The 23,372-nt window shown below is 45.7% G+C and overlaps 1 long non-coding RNA gene across 1 annotated transcript in view; it reads left to right on the forward strand.

Annotated features, from left to right (window-relative positions):
* Nucleotides 1-4,937: 4,937 nt before the first annotated feature.
* The window catches only part of LOC134471836 (uncharacterized), a 38,538-nt gene continuing 20,103 nt past the window's right edge, over nt 4,938-23,372 (forward strand). Inside the window, exon 1 of the long non-coding RNA XR_010041530.1 lies at nt 4,938-5,278. This is a non-coding gene — a long non-coding RNA (uncharacterized LOC134471836). The remainder of the gene's footprint in view (nt 5,279-23,372) is intronic.

The raw sequence follows: 23,372 nt of genomic DNA on the forward strand, positions 1-23,372 counted from the left end.
CCTATTGAACATCATTAAACCATATATGTGGGGGTTTAGTGAATTGTGACTATTTATTGATTTCATTGTCATACGAAAGCTGGCATTTCTCAGTGGGGCCAGAAGTGACTTGGAAAGTTGTGATAGTCCACACTGCTTCTTTGGGAAGCACTGAAACTCTTGCCCATTAACTGCAGTGACTAGGTCATCCTTGGGTCTGCTTATACCGGCTACTTTTAAAATGAACCATATCACATTTTCTTGTTTTGTTTCAGGTCTGATGACTTTTGATTGGATAATGGCCACTAGGAATACACACTGTAAAGACCCTTGATTCTGTGACATTCTTCTGAACAGTGGCTGGTTGGACAGTCCAGGTATTTTCCCCTGTGGTGACCACTGTAGCTCCTGCTGTTCTGTCAGATTCTAGCCCTTAATTTTTTGTGTGAACCCCTCTCCCTTATGTCTTTAGTTAAAAGTGTGTCAAGAATATAATCATATTTTTAAACATAGACTTTCATGCTCACTTCTAAGACTCTCTCCCTTCTAGAATTTTCCTCATAACTTGTAGAATTCTCTGTGAGTTGTAAGCTCTGTCAGTTGGTTGGTGGAACCAGGAACATTGCCAATTTTTGCTGCTTAAATGCATGTAGATTTGGGAATGTTACAGACTTGTAAAAAAAAAATCACACACTTGTCCTCTGCTTGATTTTTTCAAAGGTCTGACTGCTCTCAGTCACTTCAAATACTCAAAGTAATTGTTAGTTTCCTACTTGTGCAGACATTGTTATCTTGGGGAAGCCGGTCTTATTAAGCTATGTTGCTATCAGAAAGTGCTGTAGCCCAGTATCTAAAAAAGCAATGAATTTAATAAAGAATTTTCTTAGCATTAGGATGGTCCATTTCAATTTATCTCCCTGCTATAAGGAGTGAGAATTCTGGGAAATATTTTTTAGCTTACTAATCCTTTAGGAGGACACAGGTAGATATTATTTGCTCTGCAGGCTCCCATTGTCATGCTTATATCCAAAGCTCTTTTTTTTTTTTTTTTGTTTCATCTTGACTGTGTTACTCAAAACTAATGTTCTATTTTATGCATGTGGAGGGGCAGAGTGGGAGGTGAGTGAGTTTCTTTAAAACACATAAACTTCTCTAAAAATTGAATTACTTATACTGCTTTCGAGAAGGTCTGCACTTTGGAGAAGCTTTAATCTTCTGTGGGTTTTATTCCCCCAGATCTCAGCATCTTAAACAGCTTCTAAGCATTCATTACTTACTAGAGGTGGGAGAGAGAAAAAGACTCTCTTTTAAGGAAGCCACTTCAAGCCCCAATGATGTAATACAGAATTAAAAAGAAAATCTATATGGCTTGGAACTTGCAATGCACACTTTGTAGCATTTCTCCAGAGTCCTGTTCAGAGGGTCTGGAAGCAGCTTTTAAAGGTATTTTAGGAATATATTGTATGTCCAAATTGCAAACAGAATCAGAAATTGGAAAACAGACATTGGGAATAGAGCCTGAAAGGGTTCATTCATAGGTGTACAAGAAAGCAATATTGGTCCTTGAAAAGTGGCATCATCCCTCAAACTAGCAGATTAAGAAAGCTGATAAATGATAGAAGTAAATTTCCACAGTTACTTGTTTCTCACATGTGTGCGAAAAAGGGCAAAGACTAATCTACTTATTTCCCTATCATGTAATACCCATGTTGAAGGTTTTAGAAATATTTCATTGCTACACACAATATGCTTAACACACGTTTATAATGCTAATGATTTCCATCAGGGTGGTCAGTGGAATCGCCAGGGGTCCTGCAGGCCTGGTCCCCACTCCCCAAGTTGTGCAGTTAGTAGAAATCAGACAGGAAATGGAGCCCTGGTATTTTTAAAAGCTCTGGAGAAGATTCTGCAAACACCCTGTAGGCACTCCTAGGAGAAGGGCTCACCCACAGGAAACTGTAACAAACAGTTACTCAAACATAAGCACACATCAGAAAGGACAATGCTTGTTGTTTCACTCAAGTCAAACTTGGGCTGTGTCAGGACAGCAAAAACAGATGCAGGTGTGTTTATAACACTACAGCTGGATGAAGTTAAGCAAATCCAAGAGTGTTCGCTTTTAGGTTATGCTTGGTGTCATCTTGTGAGGAATTACATAAATCCATTAAATATTCCTCTGATGACAGATAAAGGGCCTAAAAATCCAAATCTGCATTTTTTTTCCCTCTTCCAGACCCAGTAAAAGGCAGGCAGATCCCAGCCACACGGGGGAATTTAACATGCACAGAGCTGCTTGCTGCCTCTCGAGGCAAACCGAGTTTTTGCTAGAAATCATGCAACCATTGTAACTGTTTCTGCTCTGCCTTTTGAAAGAGTTCTTTCCATGATTGTGGGTGTTAAAATAGATTCCTCAAGAGCGAGTTCATAGTCACAGGAAAGCCCAGAAGTAGAAAGGACCCTGCAGACAATGAAGACAAACATCAACACGTGCTCCATTGGCTGTGCACTTTCCACCTCTGGAGTCAAATCCTGGTCTCGGTTCCATGTACTCATTTCTGCCTGAAATGTCTTTACCTTCCTTTCTCTTTGTGGTTCTGCACATGGAAGCCAAGGCCTTGCGTATACTGGGCAAGCTTTGTACCACTGACCTCCCCCACGACCAGGGTCCGGACTATTTCCTTTGTTGACAGTCAAGCATGAATTTGGAAATAGTGAAAAGGAGGGTAATGTTCCTGGAGAGGTAACGATGCCGTCATTTTCTAAATTTTAAATTCCTATTACTCTGGTTATAGGGTACCATAACAAAGCCATTAACATAAATGATCCTGCCTGGAAAAACTCTTCCCACAGCGGCATCAGCGACAGCTCTTTGGTTTTATAACCCGCAACACTTGAAAAACTAGTGAACGAAGTTCTCAAGATAAAGCTCTGGGAAAACCTTCCAAAGTTAAGATTACTGAAAATGCTAGAAACACAAGTAATTTTCAGAAATAAATGGAATGACATAGCATTAATTTATTTCATACTATTAGAAAACCCTACCATATATATATATATTTTTTTCTCAGCCTGTAACTATTTTCCAATGATCTTACACTTTCTACTGTTAAGAGTATATGGAAATTTTTTTACCAGAGAAAAGAGTTCTAATGCTGAGAAATTTTACAAGGTAGAATTAATTTTATTCAGGTCATAGGCCTGATTATAATTGCACGTGGTTATTACTTCCCTATTTTGCATAGAAAATGCCACATGATAGACAACATAGATGAAAAAGTGTAAGCTACTGTTATCCCTCATAATCAAGCAGCACTAGCAGTATTACTGTGGTCTTAGCGCAGGCAACTTTTAATTTTAAATCAATGCCTAAACACACAAGGGAAGCAAATGAAACTACTCGTAACTGTGATATGTTGTGCACTAAATAGAGATTCTTGCAGAATGTGAACCACAGCCACAGCCTTAGTGAGCTCATGTTTTTGTAAATGAAATTTCAAGCACAACAATGAAAGGTTTAGTCATCAGTGACTTAGTGTGCAAAAGTTGATCGTGGTGTCTTAGGGGGGTTGTTCAGGGAGGAGACCGCCTCTGTTGTTTTTACGCAACAGTGCTGTCATTTGAACCGTGAAAGTTCAAAATCCTGTGTGGTAAAAACTGGGTCTCCAGGGAGGTACAGTTGTGAGGGGTGGAGCCCTTGCAAGGGCTGACCTGGTAAGAGCTCCTGAGGTCACTGGGCTGTCCCTGTAGGGGATCCTAGGGTCCCACCCCTTCCTCTTTCTCTTTTCACTTCCAGGCCATAGGTGAGCAGCTTTTGATTCCTGCCATGATGCTGCTTCAAGAAACAAGACCCGTTCCTCCTGGATTGGCATCTCCCAAACTGTGCGCCAAAAGAAACTTTTCTCATTTGCAATTTAAACATCTGTTATGGTGGTAGAAACTTCACACCATCACAGCCGTGGTATTAAATTCTTTAATTCTTTACCTTGACATTAAACTCTAGTCAGTGATCTGAGGCTTCCTCCTTATGGGACTGGCCAAAAATCTTAATTGAGTCATTTTATCTGGGCTCAAGAAGATCTGACATAGAAATGATGTCACTGCAAGGGTTAGCATATGCTTTACTGCCTCATGTTTGGAAGTAAGTTGCACACATTGATGTCAAAGCCAGACAGTTCATGAACAGAGTAAAACTTAAAGCTTTTGGGTCTCTCGGCAGCCTCGTTCTGGAAGGAGAACTTCTAGACAGGGGCGTGGTTTGTACTTGGAAACGGGAAGCAAAGCAGAGCGAAATCGGTAGCTGATGTTGATGCAAGAGCGAGTTAATGCTGTTATCTGTGGGAGAGAGTGTTTCTTCAAGGTGTGAACCTCCCCTCCAGGGCTCCGCCCAGAAGAGTCCCCCCCCTCAGCCCATTGAGATCCTGAGCCTGAACTGGTCACAGGGCCCCCACGGTGATCTCTAAGGGCCGCAGCCTGGAGAGGCTGGGGGTGAGTCGTGAATGTGTTCTGGGGTTCTCCGCCCAATCTCCGCAGGGTCTGGACAGCCCTGGGGGTGGCTCCATGTGCGTGCTGGGCTGTGGCATTTTCTAGGTCTCCTGGGAGCGGTCCCGGAGTTGGCAGAGCGCCGTGATTGTGCTCCAGGCTCTGAAATAGGAATCTCAGCCTCCAGGTTCAACTGGACTCTGTACCGTGGGGCCTGGGAAATGAATGAACTCTTCGCCATCCGTTTTTTTCTTCCTGGAATGGGGATTTAATAGCCCCTATTCCTCATCCTGCAGAGTCATGCACTTCCTGGGCCTTAGTTTCCCCATCTGTAAGATGTGTGCTGCGCTCACAGGGTGTGGCAGGATCAAAAGAGTCCCCGCTGTGAACACTGCTGCGGTGCCTGGCGCAGGCTGAGCGCGGCTCTCAGGCTCCCGTGAAGTAATGATCATAAAGCAGACCCTGGAGGCTCAGAAGCAGCAGCCGGTGAGCTTCTTTCTTGGCTTCCTATTTCCAGGGAGCTCCTCTGGGGAGGCCAACGCTCTCTTCTGGTTCCAGCTCGCCTGCAGGGGGCTCTGCTAATCCTGCACCCACCAGCTGGTGATGGGGAGCTGAACGCAGTCTGCTGCCACCGCCCCCTGGAAGAGGCCTGCTCCTGGGGTGCAGCCTGCTGTGCTGCGTGCAGCCTCCCCTCCCCATGCTCCTTGTGCTGGACCCCAGGTTCCCGTGCCTGTGTCTGCACTTGGAGACAGGGACTCACAGATGGCTGATCAGCCTTCTGCTTCCTTCCCAGCGGGGCCTGCACCGTTCATCCCCGAAGGTAAGGTGATGAGAGGGCTTTTTTTTCAGTAGTGGTAAAATACACCGGAAGTACAGCTTGCGGTCTCAACCAAGGTGAGCCGGCGCGTGGGGGTGCCGCCTCCACTCTCCCACACTAGGATGCCTTGCGTCTTGTAAACTCAAGCGCACCCACCCGGAACAGCGGCTCACCTTCCTGGTGCCCCCAGCCCCCGTGACCTCATTCTGCCTCCTGTCCCTGGGAGCAGAACCGTACCAGGTACTTCACGCACATGGAACCGCACGCTGCCTGTGCTTTTGTGCCTGGCTTATTTCGCTTAGCATAATGTCTTCAAGGTCCCCTTGTAACACGTCAGAGTCCTCCCCCCCCCCCTTTAAGGCTGATGAGTATTGCACTGCCATTTCGTCCCTTTGTCTAAGATAGACCCTTGGACTGCTTCTCCTTTAAGCTATTGTGGATAATGCTGCGATGACTTTTCGTACACAAATATCCTTTCTAGACCCTACTTTGAATTATTTTAGGTTTACATGCAGGAGCAAAATTGTCAAATCGTGTAGTAATTATTTCCTCACATTTTGTGAGGAACCACCATACTATTTTTGAAGGAAGACTTTTCCTCATAAAAATCACCCTTGTTATTTTACTCTGAGTCTCACATGGTTATATAATTACATCCCGAGTCATTTTCAGCCTAGGTGCCAACCCTGCAAGCATTTCTCCAGAGAAGGACTTTGGTTGCTAAATGTGAAATATGCTGAAGAGATGTTAAAATGCTAGACCAGGAAGGAGGAGAGATTAGGACAGCTGGAAATCATTAGCATCAATCAAGGAATCGTTGCTTTACAAATATTGCCATGTGTATTCCTGTCAGTTATAAAACTAGCTGTGCAGGGAGGAGTGAGAAGGTGGTTTTGCTGAGTAGAGAGTAATTAGCTTAGACCCCAGGGAGTGCAGATGTTGGCTCTCTTTCCTAAAACATCAGCCTGGAGAGTCCTACACCTTGTGCTACCACAGGCAAGAACTGCCCGGTTTCGTTCTGCCCAGTTTATTTCTCACTGTGGAAGCATCTCCCCTGGGGTCTCGTGAAGACGATGGTCCAAATGGGCTCACTTGGTGTTTCAGGACCCTTGATTCCAAGTCCCCCAGTCAGCATCAGGGAAAAGAAGGAAAGGCAGTCTACAGGGGGAAATTAATTTTGGAATTATTGGGAAAACCTCAAACATCCTTCAAGGCTGAACAAACTGATAACAACAGCAAAATAGCCAGTCATTTCCCCCCATCCGCATTTTGTGTGACACTGCCCCAGGGCGTTTAGGGTACACACTGCATGCCAGAGAAAGGGGACTGGATAGTTTCCTCCCCAGCAATTGTTTCCTATGCCTAGAGGGGAATTTTAGGTTCCTCTTAACTTTTGAGTATTTTGTTCAGTGAGAAAAGGAACTAGAGAATTTCCTGGTTTATGTTGAAGTTTTTTTGAAACCTCTCAATTTTCAACAGCCAAGACAAGGCTTTTCAAGTGACACTGAACTCTTTGACCTGAGACAAAGCCCTTTAGAATTGGTTTTCTCATAGCAGAAAAATGACAAGATGGACTGTTTCAGTTGAAATCATTTGTAATACAACAAACCATTACTTTAGTTTGTATTTCAATGGAGGAAAAAGGAGTGGATACATTGCAGTGTGAGCCTGGTCTAACTTTAGGAGGGTTCCCAGGTCTGGAATTCTGTTATAACTTACAGTGTTGGTACAGAATTTGAAAACTCATCCACAGAACATGCAGACAGCCCAACCGCCTCTCTTCTTTCCTTTTAGGTATCTTCCTACGGAGAAAAATCTACAGGCACTAAGCACTCACAAAACACAATTTCATAAAGGGTTATTATTTGACATAATACTTCACAAGTATAAAAAAACAAATTTAGAATTAACTTTAATAAGTTTAATAATTAAATCTAGGACTAATAAATTTAGAATGAAGGTATAAGTTATTTAGGAAATATTGTGAATGCCTGCCAGGTGATTACATTGTGCTAAAACACCAGAAAGAAGGTGTAGTTGCTTCTGTTTTGTATAAGAAAGTGCTCACGCTTTCAAAAACATCCAGTAGGAGAAGTTTGTGGTGCTTTACTTCTGACTAAGATGGAGAGTTGGGGAGTGGAGACAGCTACTGCGCAAATCACTGCAGCAAAGGCATCTCAGCCTTCCCAAGGCGCTTCCACGGGGCGCAGGGTGCATGGGTATCACAAACAGGGAGCTGAGGACAGACCAGGGAGGTGGCCATAGGGAAGGCCAGTTGGGAGGGCTCCATGAGCTGAGTGAATTGTAACTTTTCCAGAGTTGAAAATGAAGTGGCTGGACCAAATGGAACCTCCTGAATAAAATGACGGGGCTGGGGGCTTAGGGAGTGCCCTTCTTGGTGTTTTTATCTATAGCTCCCTTCTCCACCTCACTCCAAGCTGCCAAAAGACACTGCACTGCCTTTCTTAAAAGACATCGTTGTTGGGCCTGTATTCTGGCTCAGAGCATAAGCGCCTGCCTTGTTGTTTCCTAGGCAGTCAAGTTTGTTAGTTTGATTCTGATACCAACCAAGTAAACAAACAAAACAAACACATGAAAAAGACATAGTTGTTTTAGAAGCCAATTTTTTAGACTTTAAGAGTTTATTGAAAGAATATATCATAAAAGGCAGATTAGAAAACAGAAGAAAATCATATTTTATGCTGGAACAGTTTTTTTTTTTTTTTTTTTAGTTATACTTACATTGAAAAGTTGCCTACTAGAATCATAACATGTATATAATTTTGTGTCCACATCGTTGCGTGCTTGTCTGTACTGCTGCCCAGTTATTGAAGGTCGCTCTTTTCTGCTGAGTGGAGGGCCCTGATCTATTAACATTTTCGGTAATGAGGAGCCTCACATTTACCTGTCAGCACAGGCAGTACCCACCATTCATGTCACTTTTTCTTCCGGAAAGAGTCCCAGAAGAGGGAGCCTGAGGTCGAATGTGAGGAACACTTTTCTGGCTCTCTTCTTCTTTTAATTTTTATTTTTTGTAGTACTGTGGGTCAAATCCAGGGCCTGGGCATGGTAGGCAAGGGCTCTCTATCCTCACTTACCTTTCTAGTCACCTTTCCTGGCTCTTCACACCAGGCACTACCTAAAAGTCCTGTGCAAATATGCGGAGCAGCACGCAGTGGGTGCAGTCTGGCTCTGTGAACACATTTCTCAGCCATTTTTAATGCTTCGTGTGGTTGAACACCGCAGACCCATTCCTGACCTCTGGATCAGAGCTCTTCCTCTTGTCAGAGGAAGGATCCTGTCAGTTCCTTACTCACTGCAGTGACACAATACCGGACACCAGGTTTGCCTGTCAGCACAAGCAGGACAAGGCATCTGTGGTCAGCTGGGGCCAAGGCAGGAAAAAAGTGATGGAGAAGCGAGGGCAGAGGATGGCTGCTCACCTTGTGATGGCCAGGAAGCAGAGAGAGGAGGGAGGAGCCAGGCGAGGAGAGGAGCCTTGCTGGTCATCCCTCCAGTGACCGCCTTGCCTGTCCATAATCCAGTCATGCAGTCCCAGCTCCGAATGCACGGGGCATTGTGGGGACAGTCCAGGTCTAACCTGGAAGGCTGATTTCAAACTGTGGTGAAATATGTGCCGCGTAGAACTGACCGCTCTATCCTGTTTGAGGTGTGCAGCTCAGTGCATCACTTTGCTGTGTTCAGTGCATCACTTTGCTGTGGACTCATGTCCAGGACTTTTCGTCTTGCAGAACTGCAGCTTGATGTCCATTCAGGGTGACCTCCTTCTTGTTTATGTCCCTAGGCCTGGTGCCTATGGCCTCTTCTCTGGCCCTGTGAATCAAACTACTTTAGTTAAGGCACATAAATAAAAGCTTACACTACTGGCCCATTTGCATACATTTTATCTGACTTAACACACCGTCCTCAAGCTCCCTCTGCTAGCGTGTGCCAGCATTTCCTTCATGTTGAGACCCGGCGGTATTCTGTCCTATGTCCACATTGTGTTTGGTTCACCTATTCACTCTCCAGTGGATCCCTGGGCTGGAGTCAAGCAGTGATGTTATGCCTATGGGTGCACTCGCTCTTGTTGCTATGCAAAATGCATGGATGACTTCCAATTTGAGTGAATTAGTAACACACAAGCAATTAATCATGGGGGAAATTCAGGGGCCTGAGTGGGAGCCTCACTGTGTCTTGTATTTGATGTGACTTTGGTCATCCACTTTGGGTGCCAGTTTCCTTCCCTGGGGGAGCTCTGTCTCCAGGAATCACACATGGTTCTCATACCCCTCGGGAAAGGGCACCAATACTCCTGGGATTGTGACGTATTAAGGCTTGGATTAACATGGATGCCATATAATGTCTTTATTAGTTGGACTCTCAGATCTTTAAATGACTTCATGTAGAGGCGCGGTTCCCCCCTCCCTTAATCCTCTCATCCTGGGAAAGAAGAAGCAATGAAGGTCAGCAACTTTCCAGAGGAATTTAGAAGAGAAAAAATCGGAGCTCTTTTCTACACGGGAACCCATGAAAAGAATGCCAGCGCTCTCCTCAGCTTCCCCTGGCGAAGTGGCACAGGTTTAAAGGGTCTACTAACAGCAAAGCAATTTTCATTGAAATGTAAGTGGACTCTTTTGTCTCTGTCAAATGCAATTTAGAGAAATGGCTCCAAAAGACCCAAATTTAGAGCATATTACAGTCCTCGCTAAGATCTTCATAACCTAAGATTTAGATAATGCCACAGTGTTTGAATGACTGTGAAATCTAAATTTGCCTTGTCTTGTGTCCCAGAATATTGGATCCCTAATCTGTTTTGCATGCCAGAGTGAAATGGAGCAAGATTCGTCTTTCCCGTGTCTGCAGAAATTCATTGTTTTTCTTACCACTTTCTTTAGCATTAATCCTTTGAGGGATGGTCTATGTGCTCATTTACCAAGAGTCTAGGGTGACAGAACCTTGTCAAAAGCACTCTCTGGCTACAGAAAGGGCTCTCCTTCAAAAGAGAATAGCCCTGCAGTTAAAATTGTCTTCTGCAAAGATATTGAGGGAGTGAGAGTTACTTGTCTTGCATATTAATCCTCAAATTATGGAAGGCATAGACTTAGCAGATACAGCGAAAGACATCCAGTTTGAAAACAGATAAATAGCAATCTTTTTTTTTAGTATAAGTATGTCCCAAATACCGGACATGCTCAAGTATGTCCCAAATGCCGACAATTTATACTAAAATAATTGTCACTTATTTAAAATTCAAATTTAACTAGACATGCCATATTTTAATTTGCTAAATATGGTGACCCTAAGTAGGTTATTTGAAAAAACATTGTAGGTCTGTTCAGTTTCAAAACATCAGGACACTGAAGATAAGATTTATTTTCTCAAAGAATCTCCCAACATGTATGCTTATTTGAATTATAGTTCAAGACACAAAACTAACAGGCGAGATTTCTGTGTGAATTTAAAAATGATGGCTTTCTCTTTTAATAGCTAACAATCTCAGGGGGATGGATATAAACAAATATGCCACCAGCACTACAAATTATCCAGAGTAATTCTGTGCGATAAAAATTAGGTAGCAGGCTTAGAATGGCACTCGATTTTCTTTCCTTTTATTTTTGTAGAAATCTACCTGTATGGGCTTGCTGACAAAGTGACTGCTTAGGATAGATGTTTCTGTTCTATTAGCTGGGAATTACCCAGTGAACCAGGAGAAGAATAAAATAATTTTTCAGTGGAGGAGATGGTTTTAGTAAAGGGTTTTGCAAATAGAACAGTTGAAGGACAAACAGCTTTTTCACAAACCTGTGATTTAAAAGACTTCCAACAGCACCTGAGCAGGTGTCTTGCTAGCAGTTTGGCGTTGCAAAAATAGCTCATGATGTTTAATTGGGTCCATGGCCCAACGTCAAGCATTCCTCTTTACCTGTTTACAAGTCAGACTTGAACAATCCCATCCAACCTGAACCAGCCTATCGGGCCAAGAAAGGGCTCACAGCCGCAAGAATGTCCATTAGTAATTGGTGATGAGCCAGGACCATTCCAGAATATGATTAAAACAAGAAGGGACAATTCAACTCCCCGGGCTGCATTACTGGAAATCCTTTAGCTCCCAAACCCTGAAGAGAAGAAAGGACTCGGCTTCCTCCAAGTGCCAGCCCTCCAGATGGTGTGGAGCGCTGATGGGAACCGGGTCTCCATCTAAATGTTTATTGATTAGTGATTTCCAAGAGAAGAGCAAGCATCTATTTCAAGCCGAAAAGATTCTGGTCCATTTTCTCCCCTCTCATAAATGACATGGCAGATTGAAGAAGACCGAGCCAGTAATAGATCCTCCGCTGGGTCGTCCTGTTCTCATCTGTTACCTCTAAAGCCAATTCCCTAGGCACGACCTGCTCCCTAAGTGAGAACAGTATAGTGAGTGAATAAGCTAATGAATCCCTTCTCTGAGCATTCAGAAAAGCCTCTCTGTCTTTCTCAAATGGTGAGGAAGGGGAGATGAGTTTCCCTCACCTTTCTCAAGATCGCAAAAGGAAGAAGGGGTGCTCTTGGGTATCTTGCACCTCCAAAGATGGATTCCAGGGGTGGATCCAGCAGGACGCCTGGTCTACCCCGACTCCCCCTTTCTGCCGCCTCTTGCTGCTTCCCATGTACCCCACACTGCCTTTGGTGGGGACCGCTCCCCACGGATGAGTGACTCCTCGATTGGCCTCCACTGCTGGCCTCCCTGCTGGTGCTCCCCACTCTTGAGCATATGAAACCATTACCCAAGTTACATTCCAAAACAGACTGGCTATTAGACCCATTTTATCTGCAGGTTTCAAATGCCTGACCCTGATTGCACAGTCTTTCCTTTGCAGCTGGTTTCCTTCCACTTGTATCATCCCCAAATACCCCGTTCCCACCTTCCCAAGGGGATTCCTTCCTGGCCCTTTCGTGCTCGGCCTGCCCAGCCCCACCCTTCATGTCTCAGCCAACCACAGAGCTCTGTGCATCAGGCACGTACAACTCAGTGCTGCCACTGTCACCTGCCCAGGGTTGCCAGACACTTAAACATTGTCTGTACAGCATTGGGCCTCACAGGCTGCCCTGTTTTGACTGTCCTCTGCCAAACTCAGGTTGAAATTTAACCGCCACCCTAGAAACAGAGGTGGCACATTGAAGGTGTGGTTAGGGCCTGCCAGTTGGGTCCTCCCCAATGCATCAGAGCTGTTACCATGGGAAGGGATTCATCATCACAGCTGGAGAACTGATGGGCTCCTCCTGAGGACTCCACCATCCTCTGTACCTGCCTGTCCCTCTCCCAAGGGGCCATGCAGTGCAAGATCCTTGCTGCATGCTGCTGCTCCTTGACCTCTGATGTCTTAGTTTCTAGGACCCTGAAGAGGGACACAGGACCCTTCCCCTCTCTCCCTTCCCCTTCCCTCCCCTCCTTTCCTCTTCTTCCCCCTCCTTCTTCTCTGTCTTCTGTGTAGTACTGGGGATTGAACCCAGGGCCTTTGCGCTGAGCTCTATCCCCAGACTTTAAAAAAAAAATTTTTTTTTTTTTGAAACAGGGCCTCACTAAGTCACTAATTCATCTTTTCTGATTCTGTAGCATTTTATTAGAGTTGCAGAACATGAACTGAGATACATGTTTTCCAAAAACGGTCACCAGGGCTGATCTGAGTTCCCAGCTTGCTTCTTATCTGTGAAATGTCAGCTCTGCCATCAGGAGGTGGGAAAAACACTCACAGACAATGGTTTATCTCTATGGTCCCACCTCCCTGCCCTCTTCCAAGGCCTTCCTTTTCCTCTGCAGAATAGAAACAGAAATGGGAGAACACCCCTGTAGGCCCGTCAGGAGGTCTCAGGGACCCCAGGACCCCAGGCAGTCAGCCCCCCACCAAATTCCTCACTGCTTGGGAGTCTGAGCTGGAGAGGGGCAGGCTGTGCTTCTTGGAGAGTAGAGCACACCTGAGAAGGAAGAGAGCAAGAAGCACACACTGGGTGGAAGCCAGTGGGTCACAGATGGGGACAACAGGTCCACAACCCCTGCCCAGGGTGGGAGGAGGCGGGGGCAGGGCTTGGTCACTGCCGCTTTTGAGAAGTGTGGAGGTCTGGCCTGCCTGGTGCTCCTCATGCCGCATACCTTTGGGGTCACTGGTTATGTGCCTCTGTCTGGTCCTCACCCTGTATTTCATCTGCACTGCCCTGCAGTCTGTGCTTCCTGAGGGGCGGATTCAGAACCCACATATTCTTATGGTACAAAAAAAACACCTGAAGTTTTCTGCAAAGCCTGCACATTGTTTTTTTTTTTTTTTTTTTTTTTTTTTTTTAAACACAATGTAATGGACCAATTCAGGGCTCACTCTCCCTCGGTGAGGCCAGCCCTCCTCCAGGGTCTGGGGTGGAGTGTGGAAGATGCCCACTGCAGTCCTGTGCTGCAGAGGATGGGAAAAAAAGAAAAAACACACTGCAGTGCATCTCTATGAGCTTGTCCAGGGAACCCAGCTTAATAGTATGTTTTATGCAGCATTTTTAATGCTAAATTAACTGCCTTACGAGCTGGAGCTGGCGCTCTTAAACGCAGAAAGGGAGACCCAATTTCTCTGCACAAGCTGGTCCTGGAGGCCGGCAGTACTCTTGACTCCTCGAGTCCCAGCCTGGGTAAACTGCTGGGAACTGCTGTCGTGGCCAAATGTCTTGCCCAGCTCAGAACCACAAGGGGGAAGCCATGAAGGTAGAAAGACAATGGCCAAGGCCAACTTTATATGGCTCCTTGGGTACTCCCAGCCTTGCCTGTTTGTCCCTGAAGACCATCACCAAGAGAGCCCTTCCCTGGGATCATGCAGCTGTGTGCTCGTGGGTAATACCCCTGCCTTGCACCTGCCTCTCCACCTGTTCCACATGGATGCCTGCGGTTTCTCCCTCTCTGGTTGGGGGAAAGTGGGTCCATGTATGGAGAGCAGGTGATCCATGCTAAAACAAGTTCATTCAGTTTTATAGTCCCAGATCCTAGCAGACATGAACTTGGGTAATGTTTTCTGAATGTCCTAAAATGATGGTTTTGAGTCTTGGCAACAAGGACCTTCAAAGTGAAGACCTGCACAGTATGCTCATGTGTTTGCATGAGTATGAGGGTGTGTTTGTGAGTGCAGGTGTGCAGGTGTACAAGCATGTATGCACGTAAGTGTGTATATGCAGTATGTATATGTGTGTATAAGCAGGTGTGTGAGGAGGAGCTAATGAAGATACGCACATATGTGTGTGGAGGTGAGACTGTCTGTGCACGTGTGGAATGAACACCCTGCAGTCCAGGGAGAAACAGTGGGGAGGGAGCTAACCATGCACTGAATTAATCAAAGCAATTACATTTAATCATCCTGCCTATTCATTTTAAATACATAATTTTGTTTGAATTAGGGCTCTGACACCCTTAATGAGGGAAGAAAGAAGAATCAGCAAAAAAGAAGAAGTAGAAGGAAAGGAGAAAGGGTCAGAGGAAATTAAAAAAGAAAAGAGGAAAAGAAAGCGAAAGAGAGAGTGTCTCCTACTTTCTCTCTTCCACAATCTTGGCTTATATAACTTGAAGTGCTGAGCTGGCCTCTGGTTTGGGCAGGATCCAAACTCCTCAGCACAGAGGTCCTGACTGTTCTCCCTGGGTTACAGCTGGAGGTCATGGAGGCAGAGGTGCAGAGCTGAGCTCCTAAGCAGAAGATGCCCTGCTCAGTGGAGCTGCTGGGCTTTTGCAGGAGCATGAGTTCGAGCCCCCTGGGCAGTGTGCCATGAGGCCTCGCCCACTGCCACTCTGGCATCTCCCTCAGGCCAGGTTTCAGGCTGCTCAGCCCTGAGCAAACTAGAAATGGGTGTGAGGGAGGATATCAGAACTCACACAGCCCCCATTTGAAAGGAAAGAAGCAGTGTTGTATTTGACAATAAGGATTGTGTGATGATTTAATCACAAAATAAGAACACAGAAAGCTCCTGGAGTAAGATAAAGGTAGACAGTGACATTGATGACCTTTCCTGACAGAGTTGCATGAATGAATGAATAAATGAGAGCTTTTTGATCAACCAGAAGGGAAGGATTTTTCACTAGCAAGCTTTGGTGAGTGGATGCTTCTGGAGCCACTCCACTTGACGTGGGGGTTCGTGGTCACCCAGGTCACTGGACCCTGGAAATTTGGATAAGACAGGCTGCTTGAGAATGTGTGTGAGGAGGAGCTAATGAAGGTACGCACATATGTGTGTGGAGGTGAGACTGTCTGTGCACGTGTGGAATGAACACCCTGCAGTCCAGGGAGAAAGTCCAGGCTGCTTGAGAATGCACTTTATTCCTCCTACCCTGCACAGGGGTACCAGGAACCCCAGGGAATTGAGGACCCAGTTATAATGCACTGAGGACACTGATGCAGTAGGAGTCCTCTCTCCTTCCCCACGGGGACCGAACAAGCCCTGGGAAGACCCAAAAGGGTAGTAACAGCAAGCAGATTTAGTTCACAAATCACCTGATGTGCTTTGCAGACAAAGACATCAGCTCTAGCCTCCAAAGCATAACAGCCAGAGACTGAAACTCACCCAGAGCAGCAGAAAGTAGAATGCCGTTTCCTCCAATTTTAGTCCAAAGTGAGATTAATTCTCACTTGTCCTTGTTATTCCTGTGTGTAGGTGAGGATTCACTGTTTCCCCCTAAGCAGTGCAGCCTGATGCCTGAATTTAGACTGCAAAACCCGCTCCAGGAAAACCAACTCTCCCTCCAAGTCACATTCCTCTTCCACTTCTGATCGAGAACAGAAGAGGGTTCCGAGCCTCTTCAGTGTGCTTGTTGATTGAAGAAGCAGTAGGACTTCTGTCTACAGTGAACTCTCAACAGCTCCTGGCTCCAGGGCTCCTTGCGATCCGGCAGATTTGGGGACAGGTAAAGGTAGACCCCTGTCCCACTGTTTGTCCTCCAGACTGGATTATTCTTTGTAGATAAGCCACAGCTCTGTTTCCTCTGATTTTTATATATGCCATGAGAGAACTTAGAGGGATAAAGACCTTGTCTTTCCCTAGCAACACTCTGCATCAAACACAGCTCTCTGGGTGATGTTGACCTTAGCATCATGAATGCAGCTTTTGGTCCACAGGGTTCTCATCTGAGGAACTCAGGTACCTACAGTCTCTTACAGATTTTCTGAACTCTCAGCACTGTATATTCCTGCTTCCATGTGAGTGTTAAAGAATGAGCTGGAGGTGGGGGACCACGGAATGAGCTCAAGTTCAGTCTCCTGACCACAGACCTTGCTCCCTTGCCTGCTGCCCTGGGGACAGATGTGCAAGACCCATGGACTCCTCCTTACACCCAGCTGCATTTACAGAGCGCCTGCCCTGGGCAAGGAGTGTGGGCTGGCCAGCTAAGGTGTAGTGAGCCAGGTCTCTCAGAGCGTATCTGGCTAGAAGGAGACAGGAATGCAAAAAGACCATTTGCCTTGGGGCACCAAGGGCTGCCTGGAGTTAGGTGAGCAGGAGGGATACCAGGGACAGCCCTGGTGATGGGATAGCATTGGAAGGGGTTGTCCTGCAGATGCATCATGGGAATGTGACCGGGGCACTGGGGAGGGTGGAGTTTCTGGGTAGAAGGACTCTAGACTGAGCACAGGCAGCTTGTGTTTGGAGCACTGAGTTCAGGATGCTTGCTGTAGGTCAGGGAAGAGGAGGAGTGTTATCCAGACTTTCTTTCAGTGCCCGGCCAATAGCACAGTTTAGATTTCTTGGGCTGGAGCTCTGGGGAGGTCCTGCCAACCCCAGGAGGAAATCTCACTCAGCAGAGCTCCCAGACTGCCAGAGCCCTGCGGAGCCGTGAACCTAGTACAGACCGGATGGAACCCAGACTCAGCTAGAAAGAACCAGAGATCAGCACTTGAGCACTTGACAAAAGTTTCCACTGTTTGTTTTCTTCTTTATGATTAAAATCTTAGCAGTAGTTGTTTTTAACAAAAGTTAAATATTTTATGTTTCTTTCCTCGCACAGTGTATACTTTGAGGTGAGTTCCTCACCACATGGAACAGAACCATAAAATGCAATAAATATTTCAGAATGTTCTGGGTTGAGTTGCCAGTCCTTGCAAACAGCTTGTCCCCTTGCCTGAGCCTAAGTTTTGGAGTCACAGGTGGCGGAAGATCCGAGAACCCACCCTGCACAATGCGCCCACCCAGACCCCAAGAGGCCGGGTGACTCGATGCCAGGGAACCATGTGCATTCCCAGGAAGCAAATCGTGTTTCTGTCTTCTTTTCCCCTACCATAGCTTCAAGCCTAGATAATGCTGGAGACTCAGAACCCTTGAGATCATTTGAACTCAACTTCTTAATGAAGACGGTGAGGCCTTCAATGAGAAGAGTAAGGGATGTTCACATTAACTGTAGAGAGGCTGCATTTATGGTTGGCGTTAGATGCTTTCTGAAATAGGAAGGGAAGGACCGCAGATTGGAGTAAATGGAACTTGCTAGAAGGAACCGCTATTAAAATGTAATCACAAAAGGCTCATCAAGCCAGTTTAATGGAAATGACTACCCACTTCCCTGAGGTCTTTCTCAAGCTTGCTAAAATTAAGAAATTCGTATTATATGTATCACTCTATCTAGGTGCTGCCTACCTAATTTATCTATCTGGGAAAAGCGTTGCTGGTCAAATCCTACATTTCCTGAAGAGATGTGGAGTTGCACTGTCAGTTTGTTAGGAACCTCTGGTAGCACATAAGCTCTGGGTTTTAGCTACTTGTAAAAGGGAATTTGCACAAAGCCAGACAGCTTATACCTTTCTTTACATTCACCAAAGACTTGTTTTCTTCTAGTAATGTCAGTGTCACTGTCTCCTTTTTTGTACAAATTGCAAATAAATTGATGATATTGTGTTTTAAAATTGTGTTTATATGTACAAAACCTAAACTATCTCAGAATCCAAGGATTGGTTTTTTTTACTGAGGCTCTAAATAGCTTAGAGGATTATTTTTTTTTAAATGTAAAGACAAATTCCAGTTATTTCTGTATGACAGTGCTACATTTTTTAAAAATAAATTTGAGAAGTTCTTTTAACAATCATTTGAGATCCAAATATCTTTATTCTAAAATTAAATCATTATATAGTCATTAGTATTATCATAAATATGTTATTAAATAGTAACATAAAAGAAGTTAGCAAAAAATTGTAAATTGATAGATCAAACTCCAGATGGTCAAAACATCTGTCACGTGGCCACAGATCCAAGTTTCTGAATGCCAGTTTAAGTCAACAAAAACTTGTGATCTTCCTGTGCTCCCCAGATGGAGAACATCTCTGTACCCCAAACCTGGAATCACTTCAAATAGGCATTTTGAGACTCTCAAAGGGGAAGTGAGGAGAAGCCAAATAATTTACTATAAAGTGCTGTATGTCAGTGCCCCTTCTGGAGTTATTTGAATCTTGGGGTCCCCCTCTTCATAGAATGAGGCGGACATTCTTGAAGTATAACAGAGCCTTCCTGGCTCCCATCGTTTCAAATAATTTATATTGCATTTGCATTTCACTTTTAAATGAAGTACTTTTGTACTGAATTGCTACTTTTTGCCATGGGGGTTTTCTAAGACTTCTTTTCATTATTATGTTGATTTTGCAAGACATACTTTTGTCATTATTTAATACTAGTAACTGCCAATGATGTGTCATCTGGGTTGCCCAAGTAATTGTGACTGCCTGAAAATAAACAAGAGGGAAATTTACATGGTAATAAGGCTATATGAGTAAAAATAATTGCAATTTTTCATCACTGCAAATGAATCAATTATTAGCATAGGATGAAGGATGAGGAATCATCACCCCTAATGTTGAAAGGCAAACAAATTGCTAGTCTATTAGAAAGCACAATATTTATGATTGAAATTCTCTTAGTAGTTGTGAGTATGGACCATTTCAGAGCACAGTTAGGAAAATATCCCTGGGGCAGCAGTGCTTAACTGTCTTATCATCGCTTTGGAGCTGAATGGGATTTGGTGCCAGTGTTTTTGTTAATAAAGGAAGGGTTAAGCAGCTACAGTTGTTAATTAGACAACTTAATCACTTGAGATCTTTTTTTAGTGTCTGAAAGTATTAGAAATGGAAGGCAGATTTATTTTCTGCAGTGACAAATTTCTAAATGTTCAGGTCACAGGGATGGAAGAGTTCAGGGTGAAGACTGAGCAAAATCAAGCCCAAGTCTGGCTTGGCTTAGGGAGTGGTCCAGTGTAACAAGCTTGGAAGCAACTTGACTTGTACACCACCAACACCATCTTTTTATAAAAGACTGACCTCTCGCTGCTGAGAAAGAGGTTGTATGGGAGCAGTTCCTTTCAGCCTTTTTTTTCCCTCATAAAAATGCCCTCCGTTGCTTTGTACCATTCCACAGTCTACCTGGAGACTCTGTGCCAGGTCCCATTTCTCCTCCACCTTTGAGTCCCTTGAAGTGCAAATGTTCAAAAGCTTGGGACAAATGCTATAACACAGACTGAAATTAGACCCTACTGCAGCATGCAATCTCATTGAAGCCAAGCAGATGCCAGCACAGGCTTCCCAGCCTCCAGACTGTGATCCAGAATACATCTCCTGTTTTCGTAAATCACTTAGTCTATGCAGTTGGTCAAAGCAACAGATGGACACTATCCAACCACGGCCCATTGACCTGCATATGGTGGTACTGCCCAGGATCTCCTTAGAAATGTAGACCCCTTCAGACAAGTTCAGCCAGAACCCGTGCTCCAATGAGGTCCTTTGGTGACTCGTATTCTGTGCGCATTTTAAGTCTGTGAGGCATTAGCCTTGCTGACCTCCTGGATTCTGAGCATGACCTGTCCGGACACCAGCACTCTCTGATGTAGATTCGTGCACTGGCGATTGCATACCTGGGTTCCCCTGAACCCGGCACTGAGGAGAAAAGCACAATGTCCTAGTCCTTGGCTAAGCCTCCCCTTTTTAATTCTCTTCTCACTGACAGGACTCTTTCACTGCCTCCACACAGCTGAGTCACAGGGATTTGTATAGAAGCACCTTCTTAGGGAAGCGTACCCCTGAGGGCTCACGTCAGGGAACCAGAGCCCCACAGCTAAAGAGTAACTTCGAAAGGAGCTATATTTGTACTTCTCAACTATCTAGAAGTGAGCCCCTTCCAAACTCTTTCTGTAGCTCACGTCCCCTTTCTTCATAAGCACTGCCCTTCCTACCTTCTCTCCTTCATGCTTCTGGAAATCTCTTCACAGCTCACCTGACATTTCTCTCCCTGGCCTCCGCTGCCTTTCTCCCCTTCTTGTCTTTGAGATTCTACATAGTTGAGATGGACCCTTTCTTTAAAAAGGTGATACCTTGGAAACAACTCAGATGTCCATCAACCGAGGAATGGATAAAAAAGATGTGGTCTTTTTATAAAATGGAGTACTGATCAGCCATAAGGAAGGATAAATTTGAGACTTTTACAGGTAAGTGGGTGCAACTTGAGACAATACACATAAGTGAAATCAATCAGACTCCCATTGTAAACACGATATTGTCTCCCTGGTGTGAGAAACTGAAAGAGTCACTAAGTTCTAAAATATATGCCAGATTTTGTGAAATGGGAAGAAAGTGTTCAAAAGGAAAAAGGAACTAGGACGAGTGAAAGAGGAAAGGGCAGTGGGGAGAAGAGAGAGCGCCCAAGTCGGTTATCCTAGCAGCGTCTCTCAGTTCCTTACAAAGGAGGCTCTGTGCTAAGATCCATCGGTGAAATTCTTACGCCCCTATCGTGTACCCTGAGCACGACTGTAAAGATAAATGAATGTAAAGGATTAACTATTGTTGTTCTCCTATCATTTTGTTATGAAATTTTGTTTTACCTTTTTTACCATAACATCAAAAAAAGATGATGGGGGGGGGTATTTACTTTGATACTAATTAGGAAGCTACTGAAGAAACAAAATTAGAGCCATCCTCTGAGCTAGCAAGCACTGGGCAGGGAATATAACCGGCAGAGATGAAGCGGAGCCCTGTGAAGATGTGAACACCGCCCCGCTCGGGGCTGCTAAGGCCTGGAGACCCTCAGCCTTCACCTGCAGCCCTGCGGAGGCAGGAAGGGTAGGGCGTGCAGCTCGGGAGCTGCGCGCTAGCCCAGTGTGCATAAGGTTCCGGCTTGATTTCTAACACCTGGAAGAAAAGAAAAGGACCAAAACCGGGAGAAAGTGTGAGATGTATCAAAGAATATTAATTGGCCATCAGAAGGAGCCCGAGCTTGCCATTTGCCACAACAGGGGTGGAACTAGAGGACGTTATGCTAAAAAGACCAGATGTGGAAAGGAAAATATTGCATGGTTTTACGGCTATGTGGAAATGCAAAATAAACTAAACACACAGAGCAGAAGAACCAGAGGGGCAGGGGAAGGCGGGGGCAGGAGGCGGGGAGACGTGGGGTACCGCATGCAGAGCGGCAGGCAGCTTGGAGGGGCGAGCACACATTGACGCCCAGAGTGAGAGGGCTGGTGGCCAAGCGGATACCTCCACACTGGTGCTGCGTGAGCATCCTTAGCTGCTTCCGCCGGAGAAACAACCGCTAAAGCGATAACCCTGAGATAATGGATTACATTAATTGGCTTCATTACAGTACGGTTCTCACCATCTCGTTGCGCATCACGTGACAGCCTGTTGTACACCTTAACTGTGCAGGAAGATGTTTATTTGGAAAATAATATAGAAGAGGACAAGGAAGGAAGGAACCTAGGGACTGAGGACCCTGCACAGAGAGGCCTGGAGACCTGGCCATAGTAAAGCTCCCCCGCCAGTGTGAGGTCAGAGGTCCATCCTCTTTTTGAGCACTGGGCCTCTAGGACCCCAGGTGGGGACTTGGGGCTGCATCTTATCAGGGAAGCCGGGGGCCTCTGGGGATCTCACTGCCCTGCGAGGTGTCTAGCAGTAGACATGCATGTCTCTCTGTCTGTCTCTGTCTCCCCCTCTTCCCCACCCCTCCCCCTCTCTTTCTCCATTTACTGGCCAAACCCAGATGATTGAGTGGGAGATTTCCAACCTTAAGGGCAACAGTGCGCGTTCTGGTTCTGGGGTGCAAGAGGTGGTTTTGTCTTCCAGGTGACATTTGCCAATGTCTGGAGACATTTCCGAGTGTCCTAGCTGAGACGTGCACCCAGCATCTGGGAGACAGGAGCCAGGGATACAGCTCAACAGCCTACGATGCACAAGACAGTGCTCCACGCAAAGAACCACCCAGCCCAAATGTCAACATTGGTGCAGATGAGAGGTCCTGTCCTAGGGAATGATGGGGTTGTTAGGTGAAGAAGTCCGGGTCCTTTCATGGAGCACCCCAAAACCCAGCAGCTGGCATAAATCAGTCTGGGAAAGGAGCAAGAAAAAGTTTGTGGATGAGGACACCAGGATTGATGATTGCTCCTGCAGTCAGCTTCTCCTGGCTGGGCGTCTGAGTCCCAGGCAGGCTGTGGGAGCTGTGGTGCGGTGCCCCCCACAGCTTTGTTGAAATGGTCTGTCTTGCTCAGAGTTTGAAATGAGCTGAGCATGGCTTTGAAATGATGTCTTTCTGTGAGAGGCAGCAGGTGCTGACCACGTTAGCTGCTCCCCGCACTGCACAGCTGCCCCTCAGAGTTGGTTCCCTTGTTGGTATCTTGGCAGTGCCCTCCCCAGGCATCACGGAGATGCAGGGTACACTGGTTCCACGTGTGTGGAGAGGTTTTCATGGGGACTAACCCCATGGTCCACATGCATCTCTGTACAAGGCAAGGCACATCCTTCTGTGGGTTCAGACTTGCAGTGCTGTTTTGGATGTATAACAAACAGAAATACTGACAAAGAAGCCACCTTAATCACAGGCTCCTATGACCAGGAGATAAGGGTAGAAGTCCTGGTGCAGTGCATTGAAACTTGTGTACCCCACACAGAGTCACATGAGCTCTGCTACTGGGTGAGGGTGGTGCTGAGTGGACAGGTGCCTCTCCCTGAGTCCCTCTGTCTGCTGAACACAGGTGAAACTCCACCTGCTCCAACAGCGTCCACTGCCCTGGGCATTCTGGTGGCTTTTCGAAGACACTTTCCCAGTATCACACTCCTGTCATTTTGCTGCTCCTCTAGGCAATTAG

This window comes from Cavia porcellus, unplaced genomic scaffold, assembly GCF_034190915.1.
Source record: "Cavia porcellus strain 051 isolate PalLab524CR breed Dunkin Hartley unplaced genomic scaffold, mCavPor4.1 scaffold_20, whole genome shotgun sequence".
Classification (NCBI taxonomy): domain Eukaryota; kingdom Metazoa; phylum Chordata; class Mammalia; order Rodentia; family Caviidae; genus Cavia; species Cavia porcellus.